Consider the following 18,841-nt stretch of genomic DNA (forward strand, 5'->3'; position numbering starts at 1 on the left):
TCTAATTTAAGGTAAAAAGTTGAGCACTCAAGGTTGCTCTGTCTTTTTACAGCATCATAGCTCATTTCTTTTAATCTCTGAATAATATTCCATTGTCTGGAAGGGCCACAGTTTATTTATCCACTCACCTTTTGAAGGACATTTTGGTAGCGTCCAAATGTTGTCAATTACCCCTCTCTGCAGATTTTTGTGTGGACGTAAGTTTACAAGTAATTTGTGCAAATACCTAGGAGGACAGTTGCAAAATCAGATGGTAAGATTATGTTTAGCTTGGGAAGAAATTGCCAAACTGGTTTTCCAAATAGCTGTACCATTTTGTATTCCCAGCAGCAATGAAAGAGAATTCATATTCATCCACATTTTTGCTGGCATTTGGGCCTGTCACTGTTTTGGATTTTATCACATATATATTTTCATATATTTTTCTGCCATTCTGTGATTTGTGTTTTCATTTTCTTATAGTACCATTTTTAAGAAAGAGTAATTAATGTTAACAAAGTCCAATTTCTCTTTTTTCATGAATCATGCCTTTCTCATGTTTCTTAAAAATCACCAAACCCAAGTTACCTAAATTTTTTTTTTCTTATCTTCTAGGAGTTTTATAGTTTTGCATTTATATTAGGTACATGGCCCATTTTGAGTTAAATTTTGTGTAACATCGGCGTCTAGCTTCATTATTTTGCATGTAGATATACAGTTGTTCCAGCACCATTTGTTGAAAAGATTACCTTTTCTCTATTGAATTGCCTTTATTTAGTTGCCAAAGATCAGTTGATTGTATTTGTGTGGGCCTGCTTTTGTCCTCCTTATTTTGTTCTATTGAACTAGTTGCCTGTTCTTTTACCAATACAAAAATGTCTTGATAATTTTAGCTTTATAGTAAGTTGTGAAGTTGGACAGTGTCCCTCCTTCACTCTTATTCTTCTCTAATATTGTGTTAGCTGTTCTGAGTCTTTTGCCCCTTCACATAAACTTTTGAAATAGCTTGTCAATATCTACACAAAAACTTGCTGGGATTTTGATTGCAATTTGGTTGAATCCATAGTCAACTTGGGAAAAAATGACATCTTAACAATATGGAGTCTTTTTATTCATGAATATAGGATTTTTCTCCATTTAATTAGATACTTGATTTCTTTAATGTGACTCTTGTAGTTTTCCTGTGGTATATCAGGCACGCATTTTGTTAGATTTATACCTAAGTAGTTCTTTTTTTTATAGTGCTAATGAAACGTTTAAACTTTTTATTAGCTCTTTCATCTTTATAAGCTATAGGTAGATTTAGTCATAGTAGTCTAAAGATTTAAAAATCTTCTTCTTGGAACATTGTTTGTTTTCTTTACTCAAAATGAGTCTTTACTGGCTTATTTGCTTTCCAATATGGCACTCACATTGTAATCAGTCCTGCATCTGTTGAAATCCTTGAATCTACAATAATCTCTTCATGAAAAGCCATATCTGCTTAAGTTTATAAACAAAATCCACTTTAGTTCAGTTCTTGGGGCAGCATAGCATATTCAAGATAAAAGCTTTAATAAATTATTGTCTCTTGGTGAAGTGGCAAACATTTTTTTTTTTCTTTTTTGAAATAGAGTGTCACTCTGTTACGTAGGCTGGAATGCAGTGGTGCAATCCTGGCTCACTGAAACCTCCACCTCCCAGACTCAAGCAATTATCCTGCCTCAGCCTCCCAAGTAGCTAGGCCTACAGGTGCACACCACCACACCGAACTAATTTTTGTATTTTTGTAGAGATGGGGTTTCACCACATTGGCCAGGCTGGTCTCTTACTCCTGATCACAGGTGATCTGGCTGCCTTGGTCTCCCAAAATGCTGGGGTTACAGGCGTGAGCCACCACGCCTGGGCTGTGGTTGCAAACATTTTTATAAAATTTGCCTGAAGTAACCTATGCCATTATTTGAGATTAGAAAATAATATGTTTTTCAAAATGTCTATACTGGTAGATTAATATAGAAAACTGAATTATGACAGAGATAAAGAAAATCTTAAAAATGATTGGTATTTAGGTAACTACAACTGAAACCTAAAAATGTGAGAGGATTTTTGGACAATCACGAAGAAAGTAAGTGAAGAACATAGTGGAAATCCCTCTTCTGTACAGCTAAACCAATTCTTTCTTCACTACACAGTAGTACCCTCAAATCTTTTATGCTATCATGTCTCTATGCTTTGGAAATAATTTAGCATTCTATGCCACTGGCAAAGGTGTCCCTGGAAAATAATTACCACATTTTTTTACCTACCTTTTGGGGTCCTTTTTCATCCTTCAGTGACCTTATCCTGGAAAGGTCTTGATTTACAACTGAATATATTGTTTAAATATACAATGATATAAATTTGATCTAAAGGAAGTAGTTAGTAGACATTGTAATTATACACTCTTCATTTTAGTATCTTTGGAGGTCACAAATGGTTGCTCTTTTTAACATATCTGACAACAATTCATGAAAACACCGACATCTATTAAACTTGACTTTGAGGGCTTGTATTCATTCTCTACATTTGCTCAAACTAAATTAATTCATGGGAGCAACTGATGAGATAAAAAGACTTAGAACATGTATTTAAACCAAAATAATGAAGTCTTAGAATCTTTCTCAGTGAATAAAGAAGTCCCTAATATTTTGATTCCAAAGAAGTCCTGGTTAATTCTAGAGAATTGACACATTAGAATACGCTGTGGATGTCTGTAATGCTACTCCATTAGATCTATTGTTAGAAAATTGCACTTTGCATATCTAACTCAATACACATTGCATAAATTGCCAGGTTTTGAGATGACCTCTATCTGTCTTTGTGGGGTTTCATAAAGTTGTGCTAATGTAATGCATTGCTTTGTCTACCCTGCTCTGTGTTTAAAGGTTTATTTGATCAGATTCTGGATGAAATGCCCTGTGTAACATCATTTGTGTGTTTCCTAAGTAAAGTGCTTCAATTTGTACTTGCATATTTCTTATCCATTTCCCTTTTGTATGACACTGGCATACTTCAGAGAAAAGGCAGTTTATAGTGTATTTGATTACACAGTTAGATATAACAGTTTAGCACAATATGCTGTAATCAGGACTACTCAGAAAAGCAATTTAGTCCTGATCTTGTCAAATTAAGTGTGAATTGAATGTATAACTCACCCTCACCATAAAAAGCTATTTTGTGGCAGTAGTGAGCAAAAGAAAATGATCATTTGTTGTTATTATTTTCTTTTAAGTAGTAGATTAGTAGAATCAGTTGAACTGTTATGAGATGAATCTTTGAATAATTTATTTTTTGTAAGACCATGGGCATGGGGGTTAGTATGGATAATAATATCAAAGTAAGATGAAATAAGCTTGGAATGAAAACAAGTAGAAAAAAGAGATGATGTATAAATAAATGGATGTTGGTGTGTGAAGCAGAAACAAACAGTAAAAGAATGTTAGAATAAAGAAAGGCAGATGAGTCATGACGAGTAATGAGCTCCTATTCTTTGCCTACCAGCTGCTGTCCTATTATTGACAACCATTCCAAAATCTGACCTCACAATGTCTACCCTGAAAAATATAACTTATCTCTTTTGAGTTTTATACTGGTTGAGCTAACAATATAAGTGTAAACTCTATCTCCCAATATAATCATCTAGCTGTGATCACGGGTGGCTTTGGTATTTGTGAGATATGTTGTCTGTGTGGGTTTCAACCAGGTTCTAGAAATTATCTCCTCTTTTCTTCTACCACCTTTCCTGTGTATATCACTTATTAATAAATATAAAAATTAAAAATTGCTTTTTTAGCAGTAGGTTACTTCAATCATGCCAGAAAGCTCTTAGGGAAGAATCAAATCATTATCTACTCAGGAAGATTTCCTATTCCAACTATGTTAATTTTGGTGATTATCAATATTATCATGGGTGTGGGAGGCAGGAATTCTTACATAATGTTAAAAGATGTGTAAAAAGATGTCGAATTTATTGCTGGCAGTTGTCAATATCCACCTAAACTGGAAAGTGTCTCTCCCTGATAAAACAGATTGAATTTACTTCCAAAATATACTCATTAATATTTGCTGAATATATGTACAAGGATGCTCATTAATATTGCTTTAATATAAAACAAAACTAATTAATTTGTTTCAAGAAAACTATCTATCAAATGTGTATTAGTTAAGTAAATTATAGTACATCTTTATTCTGCTGCTATCAGAATAAATGAAGTAGATCTGTAACAGCTGTTAGGGAAAAATGTTTAAGACATGTTATTCCGTGCAAAACACAGGCACAACTCTGTGTGAAGAGTTTAGCCATTCGTATGTAATTATGTGGCATCACTTTAGGAATTCTTGATAATATCCAAATCTGAGTTTTGATTATATATTTCAACTTTCTGTTGTAGCTTACCAGAAAGAAGTAAAATTTGAAATGCTAGGTTTAATGTCTGTTTTATATCCATCAAAAATGAACAAACAAAATAAATAAAACATCATAGAAGATATTAACATAGCTGAGGAGTGGAATCCTGAGCTGTGTGGAGTCTTCAAATTGTTTGATTTATTCCCCATTAATGCAGACATAGTTGTAGGAACTGGGAAGTATAATTAGTCTTGATTTATTTCAAGCCCTATCATAAGGTACATGCCATATTCCAATTTAACACATTTAATTTATCTTAACTAGTGGTGAAATCTTCCACTGGCTTTTTTCCCTTAACTAGAGAGCTTTCCTCATTATTAGAAACAAAAACAGTCAATTTTTTTTTTTTGTAATGAAATCTATGTTATTTTGAAGGAGTAGTCTAAAAGAGTGGGATAACCCATGTGGGCCCAACAGATATGCTCTACCTCTAGAGAACAACATAACAATAACATTTATCATGTTTATTTTAAGTCTATAAGCGCTTTCTCTTCTCCCCTAGACAGGAAGATTCTCTAGGGCAGAATATGTCCCTGGGTCCTTTGAGGTTCTTACACAGAAGTGAAAACTATTGACTCCCTATTTGGGAGAACGATTTTGATTATTGAAAACCATGCCCTGTGCAATTAAAGGGCAAATAGTCTTAGAATAATGTGCTGCAAATTTGTGTTTTAGAAATACTTCCCTGATATAAGTATGTACAAAATCCATTTTGTTCAACTATTTAAAATCGTATTTCTTATACTGTTTAAAGATTCTCAATTTATATCCTCATTACAGAGGCCTCTTCCCAATTTGGAAGACTGTGCTGAATTTAAGAATCTTCCATTTTCTTCGTTTTTCTGAAACCCTCTGTTGCCCGGAATCTAGTGGTATGCGGGTCATTGCACAGCCTAGGGGAACCTCCATATGATTTGTCTCCTTAGTTCTATGCACACACCTGCACAACCTGTCTTCATAGAAGAGGGTCAGGTAAATGACAGTCTGCTTTCTTTGGCAGCGATGTATATTCACCTTTTATATTGAGAGTTCCATGAATCCACCCATGAATTTACCCAGCTGCCACCTAGAGCAGAAAACATAATCACTGACAAATAATAATTTTCTATTAATTGAATTTTTTTCACAGACATTCTTTCACTGAGAAATGATTGAGAGAAAGTTGAATAATTTTAGAAGCTGCATAAACTATTTTAGGTGATAAGGGCATCATTTGGTGCACTGAGGTAGTAATTTACTAGTGGCCTAAGAGATCTAACGAAGTTTTCAAAGGCATCTGACAGACTTGAAAGGATTAAATACCAAAAATTATTTTAACATTAATGAAAACATCAACTAAAAAAGACATATGACCTGTTCTGAGAAAGCAACCTAGAAAAAAAAATCCAATGGGCAAGAAGAGATTTGGGAAGAACTGAAAATACAGAAAACAGATTTAGAAAGAAATGCAAAAATTTTTGTACATACACATAGATACATGCACATTATATCCACATAAATTAATGGCATATGAGAGGGAATGTGTGATATAAATCATTTACATTTAATATAAGGTTTTAATTAAATTTATATTACAAATTTAAGAAATCATCATGAAAACTGCCATTTTTTATGCTGGATAGACAAGCTATAACTATATAATACAGAGCTAAATTATGGCATACAGAATTACACACGGAACAAGATATTTTTCCTAAATAAATTGATTCATTTAGTCAGCAGTCAAGTTAATACTTTTTGATAGTTGTCAAAATGCATAAAAAGTGGCATACTTTATAGAAACACTTTTTCTAATTTATTACAAAAATTATGCACTAAGTTTAAAGGGAGAGTTTTTCTAGGTATCAAGATTTCCCCCAGCAGTGGGGAAATATGAAGGATTCTGCCCTTTGCCAATCTCGATTGGCTTCTTCATTCTTCTCCCTGATCTACTCATGAAAGTGGGATCTCCATAGATGAAATACACAGGGTCTTTTCTTTGGCTAATGTAGGCACCAGCCAGAAACCAGAGGATAGGAAGCAAAGTCAAGATATTTAATCTTGCTCTTCTCTCCCTGCATGGTTAGTTCTTAGCATGAAGGTGACACTCTCTAGAGTTAGGGGACTTTTCCATACTAGGGGACCTCTCCACTGAGGTCACCCTCTCCACACAGGGTGCCCATTTTCCAAAGGGGTCTTTCTCTCTCCCCATAGCCTCCTCTCTGCTTTAGTTCTGGCACCATGTGGCCCCTTGCCTTACGATTCAGAGCAAAAGCAATAACTGCAGTTACTTTTATCAGACCCAGGGCACAGCATTCTTCCTCGTGATGTCTTATATTTTGCTTGTACTTTTAGAAATATTTTGTGTATTAATCTTTCCTTAAATTATACCAACCTTAGTGTGTCATTTACTTGCTGTTACAGCTCTAATTCAAGTTATGTTTCTATTTAACCCCAGTGGTGGGAGAATTTACAAGTAATTGAGATCTCATAGGGAAAATAGCCAGAAAAAGCAAAAGTAATCAATGAATACCTTAATAGACTTCAGATTTGATTCACTAAGCAGCACACTAAAAGGAATATCAGTGAATTCCCTCTAAAGATCTTCAAAGAAACTCTAGGTCTTATATTATTTCGCATTTACAATCTTGATATGCAGAGGCTTACCTGTTGTCCTTCTCATTTTATCACATCTCCTGCTCCATTTTAACCCAATATTTACCATCTTGTTTTTGCTCCTACAGAAAAATTAGACAGACTTTTACTTGTTTGCATGGTTGGGTTTTAGTTTTTTCCACTTCTAAAATATTGAATCCTGCCTTTCTCTCTTCTAAACTCATTGCTTCAATCCACCTGTAGTTGGAATGGTCAGCTTCTCCTAACAGTAGTCTCTTCTACCTTCTTTCTCACAGATATCAAAGGAGAAACACTCTAAGATGTGCTCTTCATTTATTACTTCTCAGCTCCTTTTTATATCTAATTATTATTTAACAGTATTTACCCCCAAAATACAAAAGATAATGCACGTATTGATTTTTAGCACAATTTATGTTGATTCCAAAATTTATGTGAAATGAATTTACAACTATTTTCATTTCTCATAAGGACAACCTGAATTTTGAAAGTATTGTGCTGAATAAGAACTCTGAAGGAGGATTGGAATTAAAAATGAATATATGATATACATGAAATATTATGGCTATTCCCATTAAGACTGTGAAACAATAAAGGCTGATTTTTATTAGCTGGAATTGTTCTAAAAGTCCATAAGAGCAATTAGATAAGAATCAGAAATGAGAGATATAAATATGAATCCTAGAATGCAAAACATATAGAAGGTATCTACAATTGTACCCTGTATTGTCCATTCTATTTTAATTTCTTTTTACTTTTCTACTACTTTTGAGTTAAATACACATTTTAAAAATTTCATTTTAATGTATAGTGTTTGCACTATAACTCTGCTTTATTTCTTTAGGGATTGCTCTAAAGATTGCAATATACAATTTAACCTCCACAATTTACATGCAGTTACCATTTAAACAAACTAGTTCACAGAAAATTTAAGAACTTTGAAACTAGAAAGCTCATTTATCCCCCTTTCCTTACATTATGCTTAGTTGTCATATGCATTACATCTACATACACAACTGCACAAAACTACGTTATGAGTTGTTATTGTTATTCCTTTGTATTAAAAAGTTGTATGTACTTTAAAGAAACTATAAAGAAATCATCATTCTCAGCAAGCTGACACAAGAACAGAAAATCAAACACCTCATGTTCTCACTCATAGGCGGGTGTTGAAGAATGAGAGCACATGGCCACAGGGAGGGGAGCATCACACACTGGGGTCTGTGGGGGGAAACACTGGAGGGACAGTAGGGGGTGGGGAGTAGGGGAGGGATAACATGGGGAGAAATGCCAGATATAAGTGATGGGGAGGAAGGCAGCAAACCACACTGTCATGTATGTACCTATGCAATAATCTTGCATGTTCTTCACATGTACCCCAAAACCGAAAATGCAATAAAATATATATAAAAACAAACAAACAAACAAAAAAAAAACAAACAAAAACAAAAAAAGAAACTATAAAGAAAAGAGTCTATTTTGGTATTTATTCATATATTTATCATATCTGGTCATTTTTCTTTCTAAAGATTTGAGTTTTCATCTGGTGTCATTTCTTTTCAGCCTAAATGGCCTTTTTTGATTGTTTCTTTTAGCGTATCTCTTATGGCAACACATTTTGTTAGTTTATTTTATCTTAAAATATCTTCATTTGACTTTCATTATTGCAGGCTGTTTTCACTGTACTGAGAATTCTCAGTGATACTATTTCTCACTGCTTCTGCTGATAAGACAAATGTAACTTGCATCCTAGACCTTCTGAATATGATATGTTGCTTTCTCTGTCTTTCAAGATTTTCTCTTTCTTATTGGTTTCCATCAATTTGACTATGATTTTGCTAGATGACATTTTCTCTGTATTTATCTGCTTAGACATTGATGATTTTCTTGAATCTTTTAAGTATTCCCCTAGCTTTAGGAGACTTGTCCAACTGTCTTCAAATATATTTTTTATCCTCTTATATTTTAGTTCTGGTACTTTACTCCAATTATACTGTCATTAAACCTTTTGATATTGACTTAAAATTTATTGACACTGTTAGCTTTTTTCATTTTGTTTCTGGTCTACATATATGATGATGTTTGTTGATCTATTTTCAAATTTAATGACCTGCTTTCTGTTAGGTTCAATCTGTGTATAAGTCCATAGATTTATTTTACAGAAGATATTGTGTTCTATGATTTTCATTTGATTATTTTTTATATTTTAATTTCTTTAGTGAAACTCCCTTTATAACCATTAATTATGACATTGTGTATACTAGCCACTTAAAAATACTTATTTGCTAATTCCACATCTGAATCATCTCATGATCGATTTACATTAAGAATATTTTCTGTTAATGGCCAAATTCTCTTTAATTTGCATGTCTATTAAATTTGACTTGCATTACCAGTTTTGTAAATGACATTAAGTAGAGATCCTTGATTTTCCTTCATTCCTCTAAAAAGTTTCAATTTATTTTCTTTCGTAGAAAGTTACCTTGGCTGGACTTGAACTGCAAACTCTGTATCCCTCAGATGGGCAGAAGGTGGAATGTCTCTTCAATTATTTTATTCTTAGCTGGGCTGTTCATTGTCTGCTCAATGCATGCATAGCTTAGGGGTTAGCGGTAATTTAGACAGAATTTATATCCAGAGGCTCCACCTCTTTGGCAAAATAAAATAACCTACATGTTTTAGTGAGTTTGTTTATGTACGCTGCCAACATTCCTTCACTATGGTTTCCTTTCTCCATCTTCAAAGCCAGCACTGCTGTACGTTCCTGACCCTCTCTTATAGTTCTACAATTATATCTGTCTCTGACCTTAGCTAGGAAGGGCATTTCACCTTTAAGGACTCATGTTATTAGTTTGGGTTTACCTGGATAATTCAGGAAATCTCCCACCTTAAGGAAGTTAGCCTTAATCACATCTGCAAAGTCCTTTTGCTATAGAAGTTTACATATTCACAGGTTCTAAGGCTCCAGGGATTAGCACATTTTATGGGAGTATATTTTTTTACTACTACACATCACCACCCTACATATGCTTATTACAAGGTGATGCAGAAACTCGCTCATCAACAGGTAGCTGTCTATATTCCCTCCCCTCAAATCTGGTCAGGCCTGTGACTCACGTGGAAGTGATGCTATGTAACTTTTGAAAGCAGGTGGTAAAAAGTAATACAGTTTCCATGTACTATTTCTTAGAATGCCTCTTATTGGAACAAACCTCATGCTGTGGGACTGTGTCTTCTGGAAAGCAGCCCCAGGTGAGATGTCAATCAACAGTTAACATCAAGTTCCATGAGTGACAGTCTTTGAGATGACGTTAGCTCCAGCCACCATTTAACGGCAGCCTCATGAGAGACACCTAGTGAGAGTTTCTGAGTACTGCTCAGGCAACTTCCAAAACCAAGAAGGGAGAAATACGATTGTTGTTCTTTTTAAGTAAGTTTTGGCTGTATTTTTTATTTAACAATAGGTAACTTGAATACCTCACTGGCTTTGTTCTTTCTGTGTTTTTCCTCTTAATCTCCAGCTGCTCTGTTTACCCCAAATTCTGCCCTCTGGTTTCTCAAGCCACTAAAACTGCAGGTTTGTATTGATCTCCACGGTGCCAATTGTGTCCTGCTTTCAAGCCAAAGGCCAGGACTCATCAAGTGTCATTCCTTTCATTCAAGTGCAGAATCTCCACTAGCTTCTGTGCTTTGTTCATTTTCTAGTAGCTTTAGGTGATTGTTTGGGCTTCTAATTTTATCCAGAATTTATAGCTGTTGTCCATGCAGGAGGCTTGGTCTCATAGAAGCATCTATGTCACTGTCAGAGGCGGAACAGTTGATAGGAATAGATTTTGAAACGTGCTCACGGATTTGTCAAGTTTCTATTTTAAAGTATTTCAAAAATAAGGAGATATATATGTTCCAGTGTATCTTATGTGTGTATCACCTCCATTTTATTTTATCAAGTCTTAATAGGTTTATTAAATGCAAATCACTTTGTTGTATATGCCGTCTTTGACCATACTTGCATTTCTAACATAAATTTTATGTGGCACATTTAGAAATATACAGTGTTCGATTAAAGCTTTAATAGATTAAATCTATTGGGGATTTTTCATTAATATTTATAAATGGGGAAAGCTTTTCATTTTACCTGAGTATGTGTGTAACTAATTGGAATGTTACAGAACAGGTGGCAGATTGAAAACTGAATTAAATGATTTCCATTTTTTTCCGAAAAATATCTCTTTACAAAGGTTCAAATAAATATTAATTATTTTTTTCTGAAAGATTTAATAAACATGATTTCAGATCCACCTTGGCTAGATGTTACTTTAGTTGGTGCATTTAATTTCCACATCAGTATTTTTCTATCCAGTTTTGTCTGCCACTGTTTGCTTTAAATGGGTATATCTTGCCCAAGAATTATTTTATAACCATTTAGTTGCTAAGAATTATTTTTTTCAGATCATAATTTATTTATTTTCCATGTTGGTCAGAGATAAGCTATATACTGTACCAACCTTTTAAAGGAATTGATTTTGTGTGTGTGTGTGTGGCATCTAGTACCTTGTCTAACTTGATGAATTTCCTATTGGGGGACTGTGTTAAGGAAAACGAAGTACAAGGGGCGTGGTTTCAAAAGCAGGAATTTCCCAGCACCATACCTCCATTGGCGCTCCCACGCGGGGACCAGAGAGGTTTCAAATGTAAAGTTGTTGGTCTTTCTCCTGCCTGGCCTAGGCAGAAATTCCAGGTGTGCTCCTTTGTTCAAAAAGCCCCGAAAAGCTCTCGGAGGAGGGGGCTCTGTTGTGGGCCCAAGCAACCAATCTGGGATGGGAGTCCAAGATCAATTCCTCCAGAGGAAGTTTGAAAGAACTACACTTATTGAATGAAAACATGAATGGGGCGGGAATAACTCCGGAGTTAAAATCCCCCTGCCTCTTACCCTTACGGATTTCCCTCTCTGGGATCCCGTCCCGCGGAAGCATGGTAGCCCTCTTTCTGTCTCTCTCTCTGCCTAATAAATCGCTTTCTGCTAAACTCTTTGGGTCCGTGATATTTTACTGTTGTAACCAATACAAACGGTAAGCTCCCCACGCCACCAGGGCCCTTTCCCCATTCCTGGGGCAAGTAAACCCAAGAGTCTGGACACACCCAGTTACATCTTTGGCGAGCACGGGGAGGAAGCTGAGCCCCTGTCACCCTGCCAGCCACCCGGTTACACTATGTATCCTAGAAAGACTGTATATTCTCTTAGTTTAGGAGGAGTGGTCTATCCATAATATAAAACTGCTTGACAGTGTTTTTCAAGTTTTTTATATCCATATTGATTTGCTGGGTAATTTCTGTATCAATTAATGAGACAGGAATGTTGACATCTTCAACTACAATTGTAGATGTGCCCATTTCTCCTTCCTTTTGTTTCTCTGTGTTTTTGTGTTTATGTGTTTAGAAGCTCAGTTATTGGAAGTATCCATATTTAAAATTACTATAGTTGCTTGTTGAATTGTTGCTTTTATCAATATAAAATGTCCTTCTTTGTCCCCCTTTGTCCTACATTTCTTCTTGTGAAGTCTACTTTGTATTATATAACACAGCCACTTTAGATTTTTTATAATTAGTGTTTGTGTGGTATTTCTTTACTATCTTTTAACTATATTTTCATGTTAAACATTGTTTTCTTATAAACAGCATATCATTTGTTATTTTTAGTGCAATAAGGCAATGAATACTATTTAAGGAGAATTTTCAGGCCATTTGTATTTAATGATATTAACAATGTTTTGCTTGAAATCTATTATTCCTGTCATTTGTGTTCTATTTACCATTTTTCTTCCTTTTTCTCTGTTTCTTATTTTTCTACCTTATATTAGATTAAATATTTTGGATTATCTGAGAATGTTTTGATCAATGAGTATTTCAAATATTTTACCCTCACTAAAGCCTTTGTGGCTATAGTGTTTTAATCATAGATTTTTTTTTTTAGTGATTACTTTGAATTTTAAAATATACTTTTTCTAACTTGTCAATATATTTCTTCAACTAATATTGTACCATTTTATGTCAAATTTGATAATTTTAATAATTATGTTTCTGTTTTTTCCTTCCTTCTTTTTGGTATTTATTTAATATTTTAGTACTACATATATCTTACTTCTTATTATGCATAATTTTTGTTTATTTATAATTTATTCTCTTTTACAAATTGAAAATTGGTATAGTTTTTACATTTATTTGTCTACATATTTACTGTTTTGGCACTCTATTTCTTTGTACACATCCATGTTTAGATGTGTACACTCTATTTCTTTGTACATGTCCATGTTTAGATGTATACACTCTATTTCTTTGTACACATCCATGCCCTGTTACTTTTTCTTTCTCTTGAACTTCCTTTAACATTTCTTGTAGTATAAGTCTGCTGTTAGCAAATTATATTTCAGTTTATTATTTGAAAAGATTTTTTATCTTTATTTTAACATATACTTTCAATGGATAAAGAACAAATTTTATGTCTGTACAATAAAATATAAAGTTACTTGATAATATTTTTTCTTTAACACTAAAGATAGTGTTTTCATGTCTTCCTGATTATGCAGTTTCTCACCAGAAGCATGTGTTAAATTTTGCCTTTGTTTTTCTTTTTTGCTTGGACATTGAATTTCTTCCATGTTTGGATTTTGAAGTTTGATTATTCATCAAATTTAGAAAATGTTTGATCTTATATCAACCACATGCTGTCATCTCTCAGATTACTAAAGCTTTCAATGTTTTTTCTGTATTTTTTTCTGTTTATGATTACTTTTGAATAATTCCCATTGTGTTGTCTTCAAATTTACTAATAATTTATTATTCAAGGTCTAAACATGCAGTTAATCTATCCAGTGGATTTTAATTTTATATATTAAATTTGAATTTTTAAAATATCTTTCATTTTTATCTTCACGATCTTTATATATTTTTTTGAAATCTTGATAAATTTTATTATCAGTTTTATTTTAATTGCTTATTCCACCATCTTTATTATCTCCACGTTTCTTTCTATTCGTTCACTCTCTTGGTTATTTTTCATAATTTCCTATGTCTTAGCATGCCTAATGCTTTTTAATTATTGTTGTTGAATACTGAATTTTGAATACCTTAAAAAAGGGTGCTTTTTTTTTTTTTTACAAACTGTTCATTTAATATCAGTTCTGTTATCATTAGGAGGTTTATTTTAATGTTCTATTAGGATTATCTAAAACAGCATTTACTCTCTGGGTAATTTATCATCATTACTTAGGCATGACCTTTCTGGGATTTCTAGCACATGTTGCATTTAATTACTGAGGGCTCTCTGATCTGGTAGAAACAGAAATAATTCCCAGCCTTTTGTGAACTCTGGAAACCAATCAGCTCCTAGCTTGTCATTTTCATGACCTTGTGGAGCTTTAACCTATACACAATATCTTAGTATTCAATAAAGATTCAAAGGGATGCAGATTTTGAGTCATTTTCTTGACTGTTTCCCTCTATTCAGAACTCTATTCCACCACCTCCAGCTGTATCCATGAATTCTGATCTTTGTCTTCTCAGCTTAGTAAGACTGTCATACTCTATTGATCTTATTTTTCTCCCTGCCCTATGGTTCAGAATGTGCCATGTGGCATGGAGCCTGGACGATCTTACGGTTCATTTCATACTTTTCCTTTTCTTAGGAGTCACAGTCATGTGTTCCCTGTTGTTAAACACTTGAAAATGATTGTTAAATATATTTGTTCTGTTTCCTGAATGTTTAAGACTTGAAGTCAAATCCTATCCCATTTAGTCCATTATTGCCAATATTTTAAAAAAATTGATTAAATATGTTTTAAAAATTTTAATGAAACTGTGAAAAAAGGAGAAGTAAACAAACATTTTTAGTTTACTAACATAATTTGGAAATACTAGTTTCTTTTTTTAATTTCAAGAGGTAACATCCATGCCCATAATCTGTGTTCATGATAAATTTCAGAAAATAAATGAATGCTGTGTGTTCTCGAGATCAATCACTCATTTTAAAATTAAGAGATGTCTGCATCTGGGTTTTTCATCTACTAAATACATGCAAACATATCAATCCAAACATATGCTTGTGGAAACCATGGCTTATTTTGTTATTCTAAATATGCAAGCCAACCTTAGGCTATTTAGACAAAACAATATCAGTAATATGCAGCCAAAGATTTGATTTCTTTCCATCAAAAAATTTTAAAGAATTACATAAATTAACTGGTAATTTTTTTTTATTGTGTAGACAATCCAATTAGAACAAAAATTCAGCAAAGTAAACAAAATGTTATTTATTTTAAAGCTTCCATAGAGAATCCAACAACTCTAAAATTTTATCTGTCAAATAAGATACAGCATGTCATACTCTTTACGAGACTTGTATACCTATAAAATAATTAAGCATGAAGTTTAAAGCAATATTGAACACATAAAATTAATTTGTCCATTAATATACAAGTGTAATTACCTTTATCTCTGTTCTGTGACAGCGCATTTCTTACCCATCTAAGTTGCACCCTGGCCACTTAATAATAAAGGTAGGTTAATTTAGATAGGCTAATCTTTCTTCATTAATTCATAACTGTAATAATTAAACAGGAGAAAAAGCTAAAATCTTACATGTGAATGATCTTTGAATTACATAAAGTGAAGCTAAACTTTGTTAACTACCAAATGTTTTATGAGGACTTTTCTGATGTGAATTGAAGTTAAAATAAAATTCTGATATTCATATAATGAGTGAGCAAAACAACTTTTAGAACCTATTTTGTTAAACAATATTCTCATTTTTATTGTTTCAGAATCAAACTATGAGTGTAGGACTTCTTACCTTTCTTCCCTTTTCCCTCCTCCAAACTTCGGAAGAATCTGTCATTCTCTGCACTTCACTCATTTCTTGAACCATGTAGTCCTGCTTCCTTGTGCACTTCCCTTTCTTCTAAGAAATACACCCTATTGTAAGCCAGGCAGGGTGGCTCACGCCTGTAATCCCAACACTTTGGGAGGCAAAGGTGGGTGCATCACCTCAGATCCGGAGTTCAACACCAGCCTGACCAACATGGAGAAACTTCATCTCTACTGAAAATGCAAAATTAGCCAGGCATGGTGGTGTATACCTGTAATTCCAGCTACTCAGGAGGCTGAGGCAGGAGAATTGCTTGAACTTGTGAGGCGGAGGTCGCAGTAAGTCGAGATCAGGCGGTGAGCCGAGATTGAGCCATCACTCTCCAGCCTGGGCAACAACAGTGAAACTCCATCTCATTTAAAAAAAAAAAAAGAAAAGAAAAGAAAGAAAAAGAAATATACCCAATTGTTCAATCATACTTGAGCCTTGAGTCTTTGTGGAGATCTCAGTTATTTCTATTAGGCAGCATTCTCTTACAAACAATCAATTTCAACTCTGGTTTGAACAATACTATTGTTTTTTAATTAGCATAGGCATCAGTGATTCACAGGCAGGCAGATATTAGGGCTGATTGAGGAGAGCTTCAGCTTTCCTCACTGATATTTACTTCTACTTGTTTATTAATTCCACAAATACCAATTTAAAACTGTCAACATACAAATACCTATCATGAATTTGCTATATGGTTCTAAGACATTTCTTAAGATTTTTTCTCTTTCACCAATGTAAAAACTAGTGTTCAGAAAATAGAGAATTAACATCATGGAAAATTATAAAAGAATTCAAACTTCTATAAATTATATATGTTTTATTTAAATATTTATTGAAATATAAAATGTGCAAATAGCACACCAATTATAATATCACAAATGACAAAATGTCATATAGGAAATACAACAAACTAGTCAAACATAAACTAAGGGATATACTTGGTAAACATATGCACTCATTTCCTTTAATTGCATGTCTAGAAGTAGACTTCCTGGGTCAGAGAGTAGGAACATGTTCAAGTTGTTAGAAACTGCCAAATAGTTTTTCAAAGTTGTTGAACAAATTTTTCACCAGCAATGTAAGAGTTTCCACTGTTCTGCATTCTCACCAACACCTGATGCTACCAACTTTTAAAATTTTTACCAGACCAGCGGACACCTTGATTTTAGCTGTGTGAGACCCTAACAGAGAACTAGACAAAAGAATTTGGCTGTCTGAGCTCCAGAAATATGAGATAATGAGTGTTTGAAGCCACTAAGTTGGTGGCAATATTTTTATAGAGGTACAATTCAAAACGAATTCAATCTCAAACAGAACTGCATTACAGGGAATACTTCATGCAGTTCTTCAAAGGGGGAATAATATCTGATCTAAACCTGAATTTGCAGAATTCAAGAGTTCCTGAAATGGGAAATACGTGGGAAATATAGAAAACTCTTTTCTTACGCTTTTAACTTTTTAAAATAATAACCTATTGTTTAAATCAAAATGATAGGTTGTGTGTGAGGATTATAAAGAATATGAATGACATCAATAAACAGAATACATATGACGGAAGTAGCACTTAGTCTCAAATGGCATATGTTATTACACTGTTGTAATAGGCATCCATCTCGTTTGTTTCTTTTTTATTTTTGCAGGATTATATCCTTTTTCCATTTACTATTGATTTTTTTCTTTTCTGTTTATCTTTAGCGATCAGTAGTTTTGTAATATTGTTTTTTGGTGTGGTTTTATTTTTGTTCATGAAACTTGGAGTTGGTTGAATGTATTAAAGTCAAAGATGGCTGTTTTCATCATTTTTAGAAAACTGTCAACCATTATCTTAATAGGTTGAGTGTCCTTATTTTCTTTCTCTTCCTTTTCTGAGATTACAATTGCATACAAATGGTACAGATAATCTCCTTTACAATATTATTTGTGTATGAAATTTGCTTTGCTCTCCATTCTTTTTTCTCTTCATGTTTTAATCTGGACCTTTTGCTTTGGTCTATATGCTAGATTATTAAATTCTTTCTTTTGTCAGTAGTGTTGATGCTAATTATCAAATGTTTAATGCACTTTTTCAGCTTATGTATTCTATGGCTTTTTACTTTATATTTTCCTGGTTTTTACCTTTTCTTTCAATTTTGTACAAGTGATCTTTTAATACTTGTCCAGATATTGCCATTATCTGGAGACCCAGAAAATTATCCTTTAAAATAGTTTTTTATTCTCTTGTCTTAATTTTTAGTGATGTTCTTTGTGTACTGATTTATGTGTGTGTTTATCATATTATCTGAAAATTTACGTGAAAACTTGTAGCTTTGATGGTATTTTACTCAAGAAAGGATTAACTTGTTTTCTTGTTGACAGCTTGTCTAGAGGTGCCAGCAGCCCTTTGTCACCATAAACTAATCCAGGGTTTACATAACTGGAAGTTGGGATTTAGTTCCTAACTTCAAGTTTCACCCAAACTTTTGATAATTGCCAGGAACCTTCCCTTGTTGTAGGGGCCTGATCCTTAACATTTGTCCTAACATCCTGATGAGTGCCCTGAAAAGTTTGCTCATTTCTGACTTTGAGTCATGCCATGTAATTGAGAAGATACTCATGGAGTAAATAGCCTCACACTCTATTCTATCCTGGTTCTCTCCATCACTCTTACAGACTGTGACTACTTTCTTATGCCCTGAACACCAAACTTTTTATATTTAATGCCAACTATTTTAGTTGTTCTTGGTGGAAAAGATGACCTTAAGCCATCTAGTCCACCATTTTGAGAATGAGAAATTGATTTTTCCATTTGCTAAAATTCACTCAACATTACCATAGACAAATATTCACTCCTGAAGATGTGAGACCACACACATTAAATGTTTCTAGTGATTTGGGGAATATCATATCACATTCTTAGAAAGAAACTAGAAAGA

The sequence above is a fragment of the Sapajus apella genome, unplaced genomic scaffold (assembly GCF_009761245.1).
Source record: "Sapajus apella isolate SASKATOON/1434 unplaced genomic scaffold, GSC_monkey_1.0 scaffold11, whole genome shotgun sequence".
NCBI classification, from domain to species: domain Eukaryota; kingdom Metazoa; phylum Chordata; class Mammalia; order Primates; family Cebidae; genus Sapajus; species Sapajus apella.